The sequence below is a fragment of the Nematolebias whitei genome, chromosome 9, assembly GCF_014905685.2.
Source record: "Nematolebias whitei isolate Nwh7 chromosome 9, NemWhi1, whole genome shotgun sequence".
In the NCBI taxonomy this organism is placed as follows: Eukaryota; Metazoa; Chordata; class Actinopteri; order Cyprinodontiformes; family Rivulidae; genus Nematolebias; species Nematolebias whitei.
The window spans coordinates 353,434-360,551 of record NC_056506.1 but is presented as its reverse complement, the minus strand read 5'-3'; the positions used below and the strand labels follow the sequence as shown (position 1 = coordinate 360,551).

The following is a 7,118-nucleotide window of genomic DNA, read 5'->3' as shown; positions in this document are numbered from 1 at the left end:
CTGTCTAAAGCTTTTGACACTGTGGATCATAACATCTTGTGTCATAAGATCTCAGAATCTGGTTTCTCAGAACATACCATTGGTTGGTTCTCTAACTATCTTTCAGACCGGAGGCAATGTGTTCAACATAATGGTACTTCCTCCAGTTATTTAACAGTCAACAATGGTGTACCACAAGGTTCAGTCTTAGGACCCACCCTCTTTACAATCTACATACATAATGTAGGTAAAAACATCCCGAATGCATCCACACATTTCTATGCTGATGACACAGTTGTTTATTGTTGAGCTAAAACTGTTGCTAAGGCTTTCCAGCTTCTGAAATCTGTATTCAACTACATCCAGACAGATTTTTTCCGCCTCAAACTTGTCCTAAATGCCGACAAAACCAAAGGGATGCTTTTTTCAAATAGAAAGTTGGTCCCAGCAGTTCTTCCTCCGATTTTATCCTCAAATGGTGTCCCCATTGTGTTTGTTGATTCCTATAAATATTTGGGTATCTTAGTCGACTCACATCTCTCTTTTAAGCTCCATGTGGAAAACTTGGTAAAGAAACTGAAAATTAAATTGGGTTTCTTTTTCCGAAACAGATCCTGTCTAACCCTGAATGCTAGAAAACACCTTGTATCTGTGACTTTCCTTCCCTCAATTGATTTTGGTGACATTATTTACATGAACGCTCCTACAAGAACCCTGCAGATGTTGGATGCTGTCTATCATGGTGCACTAAGATTCATAACTGGCTGTGATTATCGTACCCACCACTGCACCCTGTATTCACTGGTTAACTGGACATCATTAACTTCACGCAGACTCTCTCACTGGTGCATTTTCATCTTTAAATCACTTCTTGGTCTGCTGCCTTCATATATCTCCTCGTACATGTCTCTGCATGAGTGCAGCTACGGAGTGCGCTCTCAGGACATTATTACCTGCAAAGTTCCCTCAATGAGGACTGAACGAGGCAAAAGGGCCTTCTCCTACTCTGCTCCTGTTTCCTGGAATATCTTACAAAAAGATTTGAAGCTCTCGACCTTGACCTCTCTAAGTGGCTTTAAGAATATGTTGGACTCCTGGCAGGGACCAATGCAGACATGTTCCTGTTTTTAGTTTTCTACATTCACCTTAGAATCTAGCTGTTTTTTTTGTTGTTGTTACCTTTTCCTTTTAGCCATCCTATTTGTAAAAAAACAACAACAAAAAACCTGCAGTATGACTTTTTATAATTGTTTATTGTTGTTGCTGTTGTCCATTGTTGTCATCTTTCTTTGTTGAAATCAGGTCTCTCTTGTAAATGAGTCCTTAAGGCTCAATGGGATTTACCTGTCTAAATAAAGGTTGAATGAAAAAAACAAGCTCTCAGAAATCGATTTTTCAGAACACCATTGGTTGGTTCTCTAACTATCTCTCAGACCGGAGGCAATGTGTTCAACATAATGGTACTTCCTACAGTTATTTAACAGTCAACAATGGTGTACCACAAGGCTCAGTCTTAGGACCCACCCTCTTTACAATCTACATAGGTAATGTAGGCAAAAACATCCTTGATACATCCATACATTTCTATGCTGATGACACAGCTGTTTATTGTTGAGCTAAAACAGTTGATAAGGCTTTTCAGCTTTTGCAGTCTGCATTTGACATCATCTAGTCAGAATCGTTCACCTCAAACTTGTCCTAAATGCCGACAAAACCAAAGGGATGCTTTTTTCAAATAGGAAGTCGGTCCCAGCAGTTCTTCCTCTGATTTCATCCTCAAATGGTGCCCCCATTGAGTTTGTTGATTCCTATAAATATTTGGGTATCTTGGTCAACTCGCATCTCTCTTTTAAGCTCCATGTGGAAAACCTAGTAAAGAAACTGAAAGTTAAACAGGGTTTCTTTTTTAGAAACAGATCCTGTCTAACTCTGAATTCTTGGAAACGCCTTGTATCTGTGACCTTCCTTCCCTCCACTGATTACGGTGGCATTATTTACATGAACGCTCCTACCAGAACCCTGCAGATGTTGGATGATGTCAATCATGGTGCACTAAGGTTCATAACTGGCTGTGATTATCGTACCCACCACTACACCCTGTATTCATTGGTTAACTGGACATCATTAACTTCACGCAGACTCTCTCACTGGTACAATTGCATCTTTAAATCACTTCTTGGTCTACTTCCTTCATATATCTCCTCCTACATGTCTCTGCATGAGTGCAGCTACAGCGTGTGCTCTCAGGACATTATTACCTGCAGTGTTCCCTCAGTGAGGACTGAACTTGGCAAAAGGGACTTCTCCTACTCTGCTCCTGTTTCCTGGAATATCTTACAAAAAGATTTGAAGCTCTCGACCTTGACCTCTCTGAATGGCTTTAAGAATCTGTTGGACTTCTGGCAGGGACCAATGCAGACATGTTCCTGTTTTTAGTTTTCTACATTTGCCTTATAATCTAGCTGTTTGTTTGTTTTTTTTAGCCATCTTATTTGTTAAAAAAAATAAAAAAAATCTGTATGCCTTTTTATAACTGTCTATTGTTGTAGCTGTTGTCCATTGTTTTCATCTTTCTTTGTTGAAATCACGCCTCTCTTTTAAATGAGTCCTTGAGGTTAAATTGGATTTACCTGTCTAAATAAAGGTTGAATGAAAACAGACAGATCCAGAATTGGTCTGAACCATCCCGACTTCTTTGGAACCAGGAAGTACCGGGAGTAAAAACCGTCTTCCTCCTCTCCCGGGGGAACTCTGGAAATCACGTCTTTTTCCAGAAGCTCTATAAGCTCTGATTGAAGGATTACACCTTGTTCTGGGGATGTGAGATGAGTTTCTAGAACTCCTTTATATGTTGGTGGTGTTTTTGCAAACATAGTGTAACCCTTGTGAACTAAATGATGCAACCATTTGTTCAAAGTGCATGTTTCCTGCTACGCCACGCTGCACTCCGAGAGTGGGAACGCGTGAATGTTTTGTTTTGAACGGGCGAAACAATAACTGAGCCTCTATCACCGTCGTATCCTGTGGGGGGCTTCGCCCACACTGACCCATGGGAGGCTGGCATGAAAAGAGACGTTTATTGGTATCTATTTAACGGTTCTTACAATGTTCACCGGCCATGCCCAGTTGGGGAGGAGAACCTGCATTAGCGGCTGAACAAAACATGCGCCGCTTCAGTGTAGGTTCACCTTCAGCATTCACTTCTGTCGGCCGGTCAGGAAAAAGAGACAGATAACTCCTGCGTAAAGCTTTGGCTATAACTACAGGTTCATGTTTTTTATCTGAGTATGTGGAGACAGAAAGGTCCCTGTATTGTTTGTCAAACATCTTACCACTCTGTGCTTTCTGACAGCTGTCAGTGCTCGCCTGACAAGCGAGGAGGCAGGGCTGGTGGGTAAGTGGAAGAGTCTCTGAGCACAGCCCCTCCAACTTTTCCTGTTTGTGTGTCATTACACCAAGTTTGTTTTTCTTTTTGTTTACCTTTGAATGGTTGCCTCAGGCTAACCTTTTCATTAATTGTGGGAGATGTGCTTACAAAAAACGGAACAATTGAATTCAGCCTGTCTGAATGAAAAACTCCGCTTTTTGAGAAAGGTTTTTTACTTTTTATTTTAAAAACCCTGCTCATTTTTCCCCCCCCCCCCCCCCCCCCCAAGCCGTCATTTTTTTTGTACTGCCTCCTCCGCGTGTCCTTCATCTGATTAGGCCACGGGCCAGTCTGTTGCTGGCCTCGGCCTCAGAACTTTGTTGCATCTGGGACAATTGTCCTATGGGAAAGGCTGGTGGGGGGCCCCCAAAGAAGGTTGCAGCGGGCGTGGAACATCTTTGCTGCTGGTGCTGGAACCTGCTCTGCTTCCGCCAGTGGCTAGGGGTCTGGGAGTCTGCTTGGGGTAGGGTCACGTGTCTCCGCACCTGTTCCAGTGTCAGATGAGGACTGCAGTTGGTTCAAGAGAGGACTGCAGTTGGTTCAAGACCAACTGAAAATGAGATCCGAAGAGACCATCTGAAGACACAGGACCTTCCAGGAGTTATTTAACATCCTCTGGAATGGACGGAGACACTTTCAACCACATCTGTCTCTGCAGCAACGTTGCCCAGGACGAGATGCGGGAGAAGCACACTGCAAGCGCCGCATATAGGTTGGTGATCATGTCTGCAGCCATGCCGATCTGGTCTAAATCTATGGGGAATAGGTTTGGTTCCTTTGCCTCCTTAGCTATGCTAAGGGCTAGCATAGCGATGTTGTTGGTTGCTGCTCTCACCTGCGACAAGCACTGATGAATTATGTCCGTCAGCTTTGCGGTGAGCTGGTCACTGGAAGATGGCGGGATGATACGTCGGCCGACGTATTTCGCTGTTCTTACCCCAAAAACAGCCGACAAACTGAGCTCTAGGGGAGGGACGGTGGGAAAACCCTGGTTCGTGAGAAACTTTGACTTTGGTGATGGCCACGTAGGAGGCAACCGGAGCCCTCAGCTTTAATGGGTCGTTGGCTGAAACCAGGAGGAGGGAAGACACAGCTGGGAAACAGGGCCAGACCGAGTCCCATTGTCCATTGTGCTGAGCAGCAAACCTTCCCACAAGAAGTGTCGATGTGGCCGCGGCCACTAGTTCGGGCAGTTCCAGGTCGCAGGCTCTCGCCGATCTCCCGATTATCTCAGGGATCATATCCCCGACTCCAGCGTTTCATTGCCAGGCTTTCTGACCATACGAGCAGATAGAGATTTAAAGAGGAGTGGCAAAAGGAAAGGAGGTGGGTTGGCAGTGCTTGTGAACAACAGATGGTGTAATCCTGGACATGTTACTGTGAAGTGTCGTCTCTGCAGTCCAGATATTGAACTGTTAGCACTAAGTTGTCATCCATATTATTTGCCAAGAGAGTTCACCAGTGTTATTTTGGCAACTGTTTACATTCAACCCAATGCTGTTGCTGATACTGCGTGTGATGCCATCAGCTCCGAGGTTGCTAAGCTACAAACACAACACCCTAGTGCGTTTGTTACAATATCTGGGGATTCTAATCATGCCTCTCTCTCTGCTACACTTCCGACATTCGAACAGTTTGTCAGCTGCTCTACCAGAGAAAACAAAACCCTGGACTTGTTTTATGCAAATGTCAAGGATTTATACATCGCTAAAGCAAGACCCCCTCTTGGCAAATCAGATCACAATCTTGTGTGTCTCTGCTCAAAATATAAACCCCTTGTTCAGAGGCAACCTGCAATAAAGAGAATAGTGAGAAAATGGTCAATGGAAGCTGAAGAAGCCCTGTGGGGTTGTTTTGACGCTACAGACTGGGATGCACTGTGCCAGCCACATGGAGAGGACATTAATGCCATGACTGAGTGTGTGACCGACTATATAAACTTCTGTGTAAACAACACCATCCCCACCAGAACAGCGAGATGCTTCCCCAATAACAAACCCTGGATTACCACTGACCTGAAGGAACTGCTAAACCAGAAAAAAAGAGCCTTCAGGGAGGGAGACAGGGAATTATTGAAGAGCACACAGAAGCAACTAAAAGTCAAGATAAGAGACAGCAAGGAGGTGTACAAGAAGAAGCTGGAGAGCAAACTCCAACAGAACAAAATCAGAGAGGTGTGGTCAGGGATGAAACAGATCACAGGCTTCAAGCAGAAGGAGGATCAGAAGGATGGAAGCCTGGACAGAGCCAATGAACTGAACACATTCTTCAATAGGTTCAGTTCAGGAACAAGCTCAGCATCCTCCTCTCTTGCCCACAGCCAAACATACATACCACCCTCCATTGACCCAAGGCTGTCCTGTCACACCTCAAATATTGTATCTACCACCTCAGTCATGGACCCTTCTTCTACATATTGGTCTTTAACTAAATCAGAAGATGCTGATACCTCATTTGCCTCCCACCTCTGCGTCTCCAGAAGTCAGGTGAGGAAGTAGCTGGAGAGACTGAACCGGAATAAGGCTGCAGGTCCAGATGGTGTCAGTCCCAGAGTCCTGAAGGTCTGTGCAGAGCAGCTCTGTGGGGTTCTGCAGCACCTCTTCAACCTTAGCCTGACCCAGGAGAAGGTTCCAGTGTTGTGGAAAACATCCTGTCTTGTTCCAGTGCCAAAGAAAACACACCCATCAGTCCTCAATGACTATAGACCTCTTGCCCTGACATCCCACATCATGAAGGTCCTAGAGAGACTTCTGCTGACCCACCTGACTAGGCAAACAAGCACATATCAGGACCCACTGCAGTTTGCTTATCAGCGTGGACTTGGAGTTGAAGATGCCATCATACACCTGCTTCAGCAAACTCACTGTCATCTAGAAAAGGCAGACAGCACTGTGAGAGTCATGTTCTTTGATTTCTCCAGTGCATTTTAACACAATCCAGCCTGATTTGCTTTGTCAGAAACTACAGAAGACTCAGGTGGAGGCCTCAACAATCGCCTGGATCAAAGACTACCTGACAGACAGACCACAGTTTGTGAGACTGAAGGGTTGTGTGTCTAGCCAGGTGGTCAGTAGGTCAGGAGCACCACAGGGGACTGTATTCTCACCATTCCTTTTCACTCTGTGCACCTCAGATTACCAGTACAAAACAGACTCCTGTCATCTGCAGAAATATTCTGATGACTCTGCAGTGGTCGGGTGTATCAGAGATGGACAAGAAGCTGAGTACAGGGAACTGGTGGACCGCTTTGTGGCATGGTGTGGAAACAATCATCTCATCTTGAATGTGAACAAAACAAAGGAGATGATTGTAGATTTCAGGAGAATCAGGAACAGATCCAACCCTATTTTCATCATGGGAGAAGAAGTGGAGGTGGTGGAGAAGTATAAATAACTTGGAGTTCACCTGGACAATAGACTGGACTGGAAATGCAACAGTGAAGCCGTCTACAAGAAGGGACAGAGCAGACTGTACTTCTTGAGGAAGCTGAAGTCCTTCAACGTTTGCAGCAAGATGCTGCATATCTTCTATAAGTCTGTTGTAGAGAGTGCCATCTCTTCTGCCATCATCTGCTGGGGTAGCAGCACCAGAGCAAGTGACTTAAAAAAAGATCAACAAGCTCATAAAGAAGGCTTCTCAGTTCTGGGGACTCCTCTAGAACCTTTGGAGATGATTGTTCAAAGAAGGATTCTTCATAAAATGAAGAACATTA

At 44.8% G+C, this 7,118-nt stretch overlaps 1 protein-coding gene across 1 annotated transcript in view; it reads right to left on the bottom strand.

Annotated features, from left to right (window-relative positions):
• gpr158b (G protein-coupled receptor 158b) overlaps positions 1-7,118 on the bottom strand; it is a 496,707-nt gene that overhangs the window by 256,121 nt on the left and 233,468 nt on the right. The window lies entirely within an intron of this gene.